This window comes from Crotalus tigris, unplaced genomic scaffold (assembly GCF_016545835.1).
Source record: "Crotalus tigris isolate CLP2741 ecotype Arizona unplaced genomic scaffold, ASM1654583v1 scf7180000017585.4430047, whole genome shotgun sequence".
NCBI lineage: Eukaryota > Metazoa > Chordata > Lepidosauria > Squamata > Viperidae > Crotalus > Crotalus tigris.
In genome coordinates this window covers 2,254,938-2,268,849 of record NW_024096493.1, presented here as the reverse complement: position 1 = coordinate 2,268,849, position 13,912 = coordinate 2,254,938, and the positions used below count along the sequence as shown (strand labels likewise).

Sequence of the window (13,912 nt, the reverse complement as noted above, 5' to 3'; positions counted from 1 at the left end):
GAGCGTAGACTAGAAAAGGCAGCACCCTCCTAAGCATACCGAAGCACTCTGAATTTTTTCGCAGTGTCCATTTTCCTCTAGGGTTTCAGGGTGACCTAACCCTAACCCTAAGTGGAATTTTCCTCCAATGGGATTTTTCCATGTATTTCACCAGGAAACATATATACTACTGACTAGAAATGTCAATCCCCTCCTAAGCCTAACCAAGCACTCTGAGTTAATTGGCAGTGTCCATTTTGCTCTAGGTCCTCTGGGTGACCTAACCCTAACCCTAAGTGGAGTTTTCCTGCAAGGGGATTTTCCATGTATTTCATCTGGAAACATAGATAATAATGACTAGAAAAGTCAGTGCCCTCCTAAACATACCGAAGCACTCCGAATTTCTTGGCAAGGTTAATATTACTCTCGGAATTCATGCTGACCTAACCCTAACCCTAAGTGGAATTTTCCTCCAATGGGATTTTCCCATGTATTTCACCAGGAAACATAGACACTAATGATTGGAAATGTCAATGCCCTCCTAACCATACCCACGCACTCTGAGTTTGTTGCCAAGTTCAGTATTGCTGTCCGGGTTGATGCTGACCTAACCCTAACCCTAAGTGGAATTTTCCTCCAATGGGATTTTCCCATGTACTTCACCAGGAAACGTAGATATCGTAGAGTAGAAAAGGCAGTACCCTCCTAAGCGTACCCAAGCACTCTGCGTTTGTTGGCAGTGTCCATTTTGCTCTATGTTTTCAGGGTGACCTAATCCTAACCCTAAGTGGAATTTTCTTCCAATGGGATTTTCCCATGTATTTCACCTAGAAACATAGATAGTAAAGACTAGAAAAGTCACTGCGCTTCTAACCATACCCAGGCACTCCGAGTTTGTTGGCAAGGTTAATATTGCTCTCGGAGTTCAGGGTGACCTAACCCTAACCCTAAGTGGAATTTTCCTCCAATGGGATTTTCCTATGTATTTTATCAGGAAACATAGATACTACAGACTAGAAACGTTAATGCCCTCCTAAACATACCCAAGTACTCCGAAATCAATGTTGCTGTCCGTGTTCATGCTGAACTAACCGTAACACTAAATGGAATTTTCCTACAATGGGATTTTTCCATGTATTTTACCAGGAAACATAAAGAGTGTAGACTAGAAAAGGGAGCACCCTCCTAAGCGTACTCAAGCACTCTGAGTTTGTTGGCAGTGTACATTTTGCTCTAGGCTCTCGGAGTTCATGGTGACCTAACCCTAACCCTAAGTGGAATTTTCCTCCAATGGGATTTTTCCATGTATTTCACCAGGAAACATAAATACTACTGACTAGAAATGTCAATCCCCTCCTAAGCCTAACCAAGCACTCTGAGTTTATTGGCAGTGTCCATTTTGCTCTAGGTCCTCTGGGTGACCTAACCCTAACCCTAAGTGGAGTTTTCCTGCAATGGGATTTTCCATGTATTTCATCTGGAAACATAGATAATAATGACTAGAAAAGTCAGTGCCCTCCTAAACATACCGAAGCACTCCGAATTTCTTGGCAAGGTTAATATTATTCTCGGAATTCAGGCTGACCTAACCCTAACCCTAAGTGGAATTTTCTCCAATGGGATTTTCCCATGTATTTCACCAGGAAACATAGACACTAATGATTGGAAATGTCAATGCCCTCCTAACCATACCCATGCACTCTGAGTTTGTTGCCAAGTTCAATATTGCTGTCCGGGTTCATGCTGACCTAACCCTAACCCTAAGTGGAATTTTCCTCCAATGGGATTTTCCCATGTACTTCACCAGGAAACGTAGATAGCGTAGACTAGAAAAGGCAGTACCCTCCTAAGCGTACCCAAGCACTCTGCGTTTGTTGGCAGTGTCCATTTTGCTCTAGGTTTTCAGGGTGACCTAATCCTAACCCTAAGTGGAATTTTCTTCCAATGGGATTTTCCCATGTATTTCACCTAGAAACATAGATAGTACAGACTAGAAAAGTCACTGCCCTTCTAACCATACCCAGGCACTCCGAGTTTGTTGGCAAGGTTAATATTGCTCTCGGAGTTCAGGGTGACCTAACCCTAACCCTAAGTGGAATTTTCCTCCAATGGGATTTTCCTATGTATTTTATCAGGAAACATAGATACTACAGACTAGAAACGTTAATGCCCTCCTAAACATACCCAAGTACTCCGAGTTTGTTGGCGAATTCAATGTTGCTGTCCGTGTTCATGCTGAACTAACCCTAACACTAAATGGAATTTTCCTACAATGGGATTTTTCCATGTATTTTACCAGGAAATATAAAGAGTGTAGACTAGAAAAGGGAGCACCCTCCTAAGCGTACTCAAGCACTCTGAGTTTGTTGGCAGTGTCCATTTTGCTCTAGGCTCTCGGAGTTCATGGTGACCTAATCCTAACCCTAAGTGGAATTTTCCTCCAATGGGATTTTCCCATATATTTCACCAGGAAACATAGATAGTACAGACTACAAAATTCACTGCCCTTCTAACCATACCTAAGCACTCCGAGTTTGTTGGCAGTGTCCATTTTGCTCTAGGACCTCTGGATTACCTAACCCTAACCCAAAGTGGAATTTTCCTGCAATGGGAGTTTCCATGTATTTCACCTGGAAACCTAGATAGTACAGACTAGAAATGTCAGTGCCCTCCTAAGCGTACCCAAGCACTCTGAATTTGTTGGCAGTGTCGATTTTACTCTTGGATTTCAGGGGGACCTAAACCTAACCCTAAGTGGAATTTTCCTCCAATGGGATTTTCCCATGTATTTCACCAGGAAATATAGATAGTACAGACTAGAAAAGTCACTGCCCTTCTAACCATACCCAAGCACTCCGAGTTTGTTGGCAAGGTTAATATTGCTCTCAGAGTTCATGCTAACCTAACCCTAACCCTAAGTGGAATTTTCCTCCAATGGGATTTTCACATGTATTTCACCAGGAAACATAGACACTAATGACTGGAAATGTGAATCCCCTCCTAACCATACCCACACACTCTGAGATTTTTGCCAAGTTCAATATTGTTGTCCGGGTTCATGCTGACCTAACCCTAACCCTAAGTGGAATTTTCCTCCAATGAGATTTTCCCATGTACTTCACCAGGAAACGTAGATAGCATAGTCTAGAAAAGGCTTTACCCTCTTAAGTGTACCCAAGCACTCTATGTTTGTTGGCAGTGTCCATTTTTGCTCTAGGGTTTCAGGTGACCTAATCCTAACCGTAAGTGGAATTTTCTTCCAATGAGATTTTCCCATGTATTTCACCAGGAAACATAGATAGTATAGACTAGAAAAGTCCCTGCCCTTCTAACCATACCCAAGAACTCCGAGTTTGTTGGCAAGGTTAATATTGTTCTCGGAGTTCATGGTGACCTAACCCTAAGTGGAATTTTCCTCCAATGGGATTTTCCCATGTATTTCACCAGGAAACATAGATAATACTGACTAGAAATGTCAATGCCCTCCTAATCCTACCCAAGCACTCTGACTTTGTTGGCAGTGTCCACTTTGCTCTAGTGTTTCACGGTGACCTAACCCTAACCCTAAGTGGAATTTTCCTCCAATGGGATTTTCCCATATATTTCACCAGGAAACATAGATACTACTGACTAGAAATGTCAATGCCCTCCTAACCATACCCAAGCACTCTGAGTTTGTTGGCAAGGTTAATATTGCTGTCCGATTTCATGGTGACCTAACCCTAATCTAATTTTCCTGAATATCCAATATTGTAGAAGATAGACTAAATATACAGAAGGATGTCAAGAGACTGGAATCCTGGGCCCCATGTAACAAAATGACATTGAATGGTGAGAAAAGTACGGTCCTATCTTTAGGCAAGAAACAACAAAGGAACAGGTACAGAATAGGTTGTACGTTGCTCAATAGTAGTAACTGTGGGAGAAATCCTTGAATCCTAATAGACCAGACTTGTCAAAAACGTAGCCCATGGGCTTTATGCGGCCAGTGCAGGCCACACCCATCCTGGCCTCACAAAGGGAAAACATGTCGCAGTATGTCATGATACAGTTTGCAATTCGATCGGGTTTGACACCTGTGTAATAGACGATCACTTATATGTGTGGCAGCAGTGTGCTGCTGTTTCCAAAAACTCCAACACAGTCCTAGGCTGCATCAACCACACTTGGAATATTTCATCCAGTTTTGGTTGCTACAATATAAAAAAGACGTTGAGACTCTAGAAAGAGTGCAGAGAACAACAAATATGATTAGCGGACTGGAGGCTTAAACATATGAAAAATGGTTGCAAGAATTGGGTAAGTCTAATTTAATGAAAAGAAGCACTAAGAATGACATGATAGCAGTGTTCCAATATCTGAGGGGTTGCCACAAAGAAAAGGGGGTCAATATACAGTATTCTCTAAAGCACCTGAAGGCAGGACAAGAAACAATGGATGGAAACTGATCAAGGAGAGAAGCAACATAGAACAAAGGAGAAATTTCCTAACAGTGAGAACAATTAATCAGTGAAACGCCTTGCTTTCAAAAGTTGTGGGTGCTCCAACACTGGAAATTTTTAAGAAGAGACTGGACAATCATTTCTCTGAAATGTTATAAGGTTTCCTGCTTAAGCAGGGGGTTGGACTAGAAGACCTCAAAGGTCCCTTCCAACTCTGTTACTCTATTATTCTGTTAATGTATTCATATTTTCATCTAGGTTTCATTATTACATGTATTGTTTTATCCAAATTTCTCATATATTGCTGTACTGTGAGGATGATAAATAATACAAAGATAAAACCTAAACATTATAATACTTTTCTGAACAACCATATAACTCATATTTGATTCTATGTTATGAAATGAAATATTACAACATTTGAATCAACATAGAAGACAATTTTATTCTTGTTTTTCCTCTTGTGTGGGGAGAAGAGATATTTAAAGATTAAAGCAATTATTACTATATTTGTAAAATAGTAATTATGCTTTTGATTTTTTTATTTTTATTCTGTATACAAACATTAGCTCAGAGGAAGATAAAGATTTATATACTATGTCATGATAAAATAAATTTCAGAATTTGAAAAATCAATGTTATGGTTTAAATGTGAATATCTAAATGAATAAAATATAAGCACATAAATAAATCACTCTACTTTTATGAACCCTGAATGTGCGATAGATGTTTGCATTTATTTCTGATCTGTGAATGGCAATGGAATTCAAGATAAGATATTAATCATAATTAGAGAGACTATGACAGTTTGGAAGCAATAAATTCTTAACAACGAGAAATATTGCTCATCCATAATGAAATGCTTAATACATTAATTTTCTCATTAAAATGAGCCTTATCTTAATAGGTTCAATGCAAAGTTGATAAAAATTTATATTTGTGTTCTCTATTTTTATCAATTTCCATTTAAGAGATATATTATTCTGAAAATTAAATAAACCATTAAAATATATAATTGTATGTATATATTCTCATAGCAAATTCCCCCGAGCAATATTATGTTATAAGTTGTCAGTGTGCATATTAATTCATCATAGCAAGTAAGTCCTGTTCATTTATTTGCTGGTAGCTCTTGGAAAAACAGACTGAAAAACAAGAGCTGCCCTTCTTCGAAAGTGCAACAGGCCAAGTATGATTTCCCTGCTATTTTTCAGGACTTGAAAATTACTAATTATTGTTCTAAATGACTTAATATGTTTGTATGCATGACTATTTATGATTCGGCTAAGTAATTCATAAAACAATGATTTGTGCTTCCAACACTAATTGCTCTACATGTCATATGGTAGAAGGAAATGAGATAAAATAAAACTTAATTTTTCCACTTTCGGATAATTCATACAGTTGTAACTTCATTTAACAATTTGCTCTGAAATTTCAATGTCCTCTATTTTGACCTATTGTAGTTTACATAAATCTACCTTATCTGGCCTCCAAAAAGCTGGACAGCCACGACATAGCAGCCAAGAGATAGTATTTGCAGCAATTTAGGGATTCTGCAAATTTTGCAAAGTAGATCCAACACTGATGCAAAATTAATCTTTCATGTTCATTTGACCCTGTAATCCCTTAATTCAGGATAGCGTTGGGGCAACTGGATGGAGCTGAGCATTTACTGGCCGGATGCCCTTCCTGACGCCACGTGGAGTTCACAGCAGATATATTTTCTTTGCACCCTAGGAGACGATCTGCCCCTACCTAGGACTGAACCTTTCCAAGTGGGAGACACATGTCTTCACCACTAGGTTCACTATTATGCCACTCAGTAGGATATTCTATTTGACTATTTGAAATCTCTTGTATATTATCCAAGCTTAGCTTTGTAATTTAATGCATTGTTGATTAGATGAATTATTGAAGGCCTTCTCCCATACACTCAATGACTTTGGAGTTTCAGAGACTTCAAGGTATTGGTATTCATCCATTTTAGGTAAATTATATTTTTTGTTGTGAAAGTTATAAAGTTTTAAAAATACTATTACTTATTAGATGATTAATAGTAATATTCCCATTTCATCCCATTTCTTTAAAAAATATTATTGTCCATTTTTAAATTACTTAAAAGTGTCACTTTCTCAGGGCAGTAAAAATAAAATGTTAATTTTTGCCCACTAAGATCTACAGTACATGTATCTGACCATCTTCAATATTGGAAAAGTAAGTGTTCCTATAATAAAACTATGACCATCCCAGGATTATTTATTTATTTATTTATTTATTTATTTATTTATTTATTTATTTATTTATTTAGCCACCTGTCTACCACAGGTTAACTCTTACCAGGATGCTATAGACGAGGGGTGTCAAACTCGCAATGTCACGTGACGTGTCATAACGTATCCCAACTTTTTTTCCAGAACAACTAGAGCCCACAACTCTAGAGTGGCTTGTTTGATAACCCCAGTTAACAGGGGAAAGTGAGGTGCATTACTCTGAAAGCCCTGGGAAAGTGGAATTTCTTGTTCGGGAAAGGGGACCATCTCCCATTCATGAATAGGTAGAGAGAGCATATTTATTCAACAGGGTGAAATAGCTACCAGGATGAAAGATATGAGGATGAAGATCTCAAGGAGTGGTTTGACAAGATAGTATGGGTATTAATGACAGACCTATCAACCTATCTCTTCCCTGCTACAATAACATTATCCTATGTGGACAAGATATATAGCAGTTGATGGCCAAAAAGGGATTAAAGTTGCTGTTTGGAGAGAAGGAAAGAGAGGACATTTTTGGTAAAAGAAAGAATAATTAAAGTTGGTGATTTGAAGAGGATGTAGTTTGTGAAGCTTGTTGAAGGAAAAAGGTGAGTAGACTCAGATCTGAGGAAAAGAGTTTAACTGAGATTTCAGATCATGGATGCTGATTAAGTATTCTTGTTGCATTTTTCACTTTGCACACGATGGTCCAAAGTTGCTTAAATCTTTTTCAGTAAATATTTCAGCTATTGAAATGTTTTCTGTAAGACTGATTGTATATCAGTGATACACAATGATTGTTATCAAGTTGATATCAAACCTGATTTTAAAAAAATATGTTTTCCAGTTTAATCCTGTAGGGAGGAATTCCCTTCTCAGTCCAAAGCAAATTGTGGCAAGTGGGGAAAATGCTTCTCTTTGATACCCATTGAATATCTTTGTCACTGGGTCATGGAAAGGATTATGAGTGCAAGGGTTCAAGAGGTTCAGACCAGAGACTGAGAAGTGTGGCACCTTATTATAGTATTTGATTCATATATACAATTAATGATTCATAAATAAATGCCAAAAAATAACATTATGTTCCAGGGAATATTAATGTAATACAATCTGTAAAGAAATTAACATATTGTTAATGGTTTAAGTTAACCGTTTTATGTTTTAGATCAGAGGTCCCCAACCTTTCTGGGTTGGTGGCCTGGAGGGAAAGAAGGGGCAGGTGCCTTTATGTGCACATGCACACATGCGAATGGGGCTGCAAGCATGCATGCTGCAAATGAGGCCACGAGCAATGCTCCTGGCAACACAGCACCCGGGCAACACTAGCGACGACACTAGCGCAAGTGAGTGCACGAGCGTGCGCACACTGGCCAGCCACTCATGCAGCTCAGTGGCCAATAGGCTATGGCCTGTTAGTGCACGGTGGCCCCCCAGGTTGGTGACCTGTTTTAGATGGTGACTATAAAACAACTTGTTCCTTTCTAAAACATGATCTTATTTAAAGATGCATAAATCAGACTGATTGAAGCTTAGCTCTGAAATTCAAAATCTGGACTTAAATGCATCGTTATAAAATAAAGATCAGAATTCTACTCTGTTGTGAAAGGATCTGGGAAATGAATGTCGGTAAGTGAAATATATTGTGATGGAGTTACAACATGAAGATATCACTTATAAAGTGTCTCAGGTATTTTCAATAAATTGAAAGTCATAGGCATAAGATGTTAAGATAATAAATCTGGCTCATCCACATATTCTCCCGATACCAAGCAGATAGCCTCCTGAGATCATTTATCTCCAGTTCATTATCTTGTCTGCATTATCCAGCAGCTCTACTCATGCTCAATTACATTTCAATAGCTTTTATCATCTGAAGTCTTCTCCAATTCTGACATAATCTTTTACTTGTTCTTTAATAAGAAATTGAGACAAATTTTAATTATTATCCAGATAACTGAACTGGTATCAGTATTCATTGTTCTTTAGTTGTTGAATCCCCTGTGTTATTCCTAATTCTAAATATTATCTGGAGGGTTTCAAAAGTTGTATTTAACTACTGCTATTACGTTTATGTTTATATATGTGTCTGTGTCCCTATGTTTAATTCTTATCTAAGAAAGAGAAAGAAAAGAATAGCTAGACAGCAAGAATCTTAAATATTAGCTCTATTTAAAAGGAATAAAGACTATAGGCAAAGTTAATATTTTGTTTAAAGATAGCTATAAAAAATCAGCAACTATCTTGTATATTTCAGAACAGATTATTTCATACACCATGCTAAATGCAAGCATCAAACTAGTTATTATCTCTTTGTTAAAAACAAGGTAGATTTTTTCCTAAAATATTTTAGAACTAGCAAAGCTCGAATACTGCTGAATGTAAAAATACATACAAGTAGTTTTCTAAACACTGGAAATATTTTAGGATCACAGCATAAGTTAATCAAAGAAAAGTAAAATATTTTAAGCTACTTTATTTGAAGTAATATAATGAGATACTTATATGTACATATATAGAGAATGTATCACTTACTTGAAAATGCCAGTATACCACAGAGACAAACATAATAGCATGGGTTTGTTTTCCTTCTTTAGGAATATTGATTTTAAAGTTCACTTTTAAAACAAAACATCTTGAAAATTAAGATTAAGATTAAAATTGGTAGATATTCTGAAAAAAATCTTATAAAAAGTTCAATGTCTCTTATTAACATTTGTTTTACAGAGATGGAAAATCTCTCATCAGCAACGTGAAGCTGTATGAAGCTCTGATCATTGTCAAGCACTAGTTTGGTAAAAAATTTCCTAATACTAGCCTTTTCTTTTTAAGTAATGCAAACATTACTTAATTCATCGTTAGACATGAATTTATATAGCTGGACCACAGTTTATTTTAAGCATGGTTTTTAAGTAAGCTACAGTGACTTGCTTAACACTTTGTGCTGATTAATAACCCATGGTTTTAATCACAATGGTTATACAATGCACTTAGCCAAAATCCAATCTTAGGAGTTAGTTTGATGTGTCTGGAATTCTGGGAGTTGAAGTAAACACATCTTAAAGTTGCCAAGTTTGAAAAACACTGATCTATGTAATTGTCCAAATTGTGTGTGGTGTGGCTTATGTAGCCACAATAGCATCATCTGTCCATGAAAATAGGGAGAGGAAATGGCATAGAGTAACTAGAATTCTCAGAAGGGAGCACTTGAAGTCACTGCATTTTGTTGTAAGCCTCACTTATTATATGACATAAAGAACCAAGTCCAGGAGTATAGCAGCTGTACAGGTAAAAATGCAATCATACAAAGAGTCATTGGCTTTATGAACAGTGGAGTCTTGACACTACTTGACATTCAGTCTCAATTACCAGATTCAGCTTTTCCTCCTTCACTAAACAACAGTGTGAGATGCCTCAAATAATATAAGTGGCAACTGTATGTTTAAGCAACATGCTCCACTTCTTGGAAGATCTTGGGTCTGCTGATAAAAATATCAAAGCTTAAATTATGTTTATCAGCAGATACTGGCTATTTGAAATATAACCTGTTTTTCCCCCTAGAGAGCGCTCTCACACTTACAGTAATAAAAACTCTTGTAAAAAAATATTTTTAAAAAGAAAAAGGCTTGAGTCCCATGATTACCTATAATAGTAACTGTGTGAAATGTTAATTACTTTTTTCACAGTTCTTCCTTAGTTTCTTATAGAGTGATTACTCAGAGCGCTAAATTAAGAATCTATAATAAGGAGATACTAAAGCCACGCAACTATTCATTTGTGTGCAATTCTCAGAAACTGCCTGGACAAGTCTCTGCAGTTTTCTTGGCAAGGTTTTTCAGAAATGTTTTGCCATTGTCTCCTTCCTAGGGCTGAAAATAACTAGCCCAAAGTCACCCATCTGGCTTTGTGCCTAAGGCAGGACTAGAACACACAATCTTCTGGTTTCTACTCTGATGCTTTAACCACTACACCAAACTGGTTCTGAACTTATATTGGGGGAAGTACATAAATAGATATTAAAATAGTTTTAAAAATATCAGAATTGCCTGATTTTTTCAGTTTTCATTGAGTGAGTATGAAAAATATTTCTTCTGCCAATAGTGTATAACCTGATTATTCATATAAAAGTCCCATAGCATTTTCTGAGATGTTGCTGTTGTTCCTTTATTCAGTTCTGACCTTTTGCAGGAGGAGAAGGATGAACATCATTCACCAGGACTTTGTACCAGTGCCTGTTTCTTAGAATTCTTACACTTGTGTCATCACTAAGAATATTCAGTCATGTTGAGTTGGCCTCTTTTTCAATTGCCTTCAAATGCCTCAAGCATCAATATCTTTTGACCAACCAGAAGAAAAGTCCATGTTGGTGGCTATTTTGTAAAATTACTATTCTAATAGCATTACTTTTTCTTTTATGATGGACTTTTAAAAATGATGAAATTACTGGATTAAAAATGGTAAAATTACTGGAGAAAGAGAAAAAACTTTTTTAACACCTGAAAATCCTTACTGTTTTCATTTATACGAGTAATAGCAAGGTGGTTTTTTTTTTTTTACCTTTATGGGGAATCTGGTGTTTTAGTAAATAGATTCAGAATATTATCTCTTATCTTTTCAAACAGATATTTTAGTTACATACATATGGCATAAACCAATTTTGTTGATACAGGGATAATTACTAAACTGTATTGTAGGGTGGTTTTAGGTGTGTGTATGCACCCTAGAATCCCTTGCCATGCATTGGACCAATATTTTTTGACTATTTTGGGTGTCCTGGGGCAAAATTGGAGTAAAATTGGTTTCTTAAAATTTAGAACTGTAGTCCTAAAATGCCCAGATGAATTAAGTCAATCTTCTTTTGGAGATGTTGTCAAGGAAAAGGAAGGAAGGAAGGAAGGAAGGAAGGAAGGAAGGAAGGAAGGAAGGAAGGAAGGAAGGAAGGAAGGAAGGAAGGAAGATTAAAACTGTTAATCACAGCACATAATTACCACTTAAATTAAAATCTGTATATACTTTTCTTCTAACTTTCTCTGGCAAGTTTTTTTTTATTAAACATGCAACAATTAGTTAATTACAAGATTACAATTCAATATGTAACTGTGGTCTTGCATTAAGAATTATATTAGTAATTATATACTTCACTTGAATATATTATCCATTGCTGGTTCAGGACTTAGTATAATGGCAAATCTGACATATTGGTTAGTCTTCTGTTTTGCTACTGGTGGTGCAAATGGAAACTATTTTTGCAAGTAGTTCTTAATTGTAAAAGCAGTTACAAAAATGACAAAGGACAGGATTGTGTGTGTGTGTTTGTTTTTTTAAATGAGTACATAAGTAACTCAGTTTTCATGCTGCCATCTTCTGGTCATGCAATGAACAAGTGCATTTTATGCAGCTATGGAAAACAAGAAATATTTTTTATCCAGAATAGAGTTGCTGAAAGTAAGTTATGTTTTGAAGCTACACAATACAAACAGGCACAAGAGCTTCATTTGATAAAGTAACTAAAAGGCATAATGTGATATTAGAACTTTTACATTATTATAGTCCTGATATTATAATTATACTTGCACAATGATCACATGAATTATTTGAATGATATGCAATAATCTTCAAAAGCATTATCTTCTATTTCTCTAAATATGATTATTTTTCTAAAACCTCTCCAATTGAGTTATGTACTCATATTTACTGATGCACTAATATGTCAGATTTTATGTTGTGTTTATGCTATCTTTTTCACATTTTAACATTGGTGTTTATGAACTGATGTATGCTTGTTTATGAATATGTAACTGTGGTCTTCATCGTCACCATTGTAGTTATCATCATCACTTAATGTTTTTATATCCTATATTTTCTCTGAAAGGACAAGGAAGCTTATAAGGGAGTCTCCCCTAGTTATAGCTTCACTTCCCTGGCTATACCTGAGTGGGAGACTTGAATATGGGAATTCCCAGTCCACATCAACTGATCTGACCCACATCAACTGATCTGATCCACATCAACTGATTCCCAGTCCACTTCTTAATCGATATACACACTCTCTCTCTCCCTCTCCCCCATCCCTGTAGTTGTACCCAAATGTATCACTCAGTCAGTATTGCATGTATTACAAAGAAAAGAGAGGAGAAATACTGTTAAGGTGTTTAAAATTTAATAGCTGAAGCAGTGAAGGATTGGACAATGAGTAAGAACATGCAGTTATAGCTAATTGATTAAAGAGAGTTAGCCACTGTATGAGGGAATCTGAGCTGTGATTGCTTGCTGTGAGTGAAAAGGAGGACTTTCCTTGTTTCCAGTCTTTTTCCTCTGTGTGCTGTATGCGCTTTGTAATTTACCTCATGATGTTCCTACTGTGTTGATTTACCTGACAATGCACCTATCTTATTTACTGTAAATATAGTTATTTATATAAAATTGGTTCATGTCAGCATCTCTGACTCCATTTGGACACCGACTGCGCATTTCTCTCACAAACACCAAATCATTCCATATACGTTAAACTTTATGTGACAAGAGATTAATGATAAGAATAAAAAGAGTTGGATGACAAAAGTACATTACAGTAATATAGCATAATAAAAACAGATTTAAAATCATATGAATCAAGCAAATGTTTATTTCAGGCATAGACTAGCATAAAGTACAATCAAGAAACATTACTCTAATTTTGAAGATGCTTCCAGTGAGGAATGGCAAACTGACTTTCTCCAATTGACAGGACATATTACAGCTGACAAGGAAGCTGGATGCTGGATCCGGACTGCTGAAAATTCTCTCTGGTTTAAGGAGAGACCTTGAGATTACTCATCTGTACTCTGGACATCAATTTTTGTGAGTAGATGGTAGAAACTGATGTTTTTGCTGTATCTTCTAATCTACTGGAAGTGGCAGGATTCCATTGTGCTCAGATCTGTTAATATAGCATTTTATGGACTCAAATGTTTGACCATATTTATTATTGCTTATTGAAAATTAAAAACCTTCAAAACCGCAGGACTGGTATTTGCTGGGTGAGTTTCTCTTCAATCTGTTTAGATTTAAAATAATGTTATGTAAAATTAAAGTTTTGTATAATTTTCTTTTTTGCAGTATACAGCAAAAGGGTGATATGGTACTGATTTCAGGAATTTTTAATCAGATTATGAGGTCAGATGAATTTGAACTAAATAAAGACTTTGAAGAATAGGATACTATCTTGTATAACTAACAAGAAAAAGTAGAAATATTGGA

General features: G+C 36.3%; 1 long non-coding RNA gene across 2 annotated transcripts in view; it reads left to right on the top strand.

Moving 5' to 3' along the window:
- LOC120316063 overlaps nucleotides 1–13,528 on the top strand; it is a 75,594-nt gene extending 62,066 nt beyond the window's left edge. For both annotated transcript variants that reach the window (XR_005558861.1, XR_005558859.1), the window contains 2 exons: nucleotides 9,401–9,468; nucleotides 13,401–13,528. This is a non-coding gene — a long non-coding RNA (uncharacterized LOC120316063). The remainder of the gene's footprint in view (nucleotides 1–9,400; nucleotides 9,469–13,400) is intronic.
- Nucleotides 13,529–13,912: the final 384 nt, after the last annotated feature.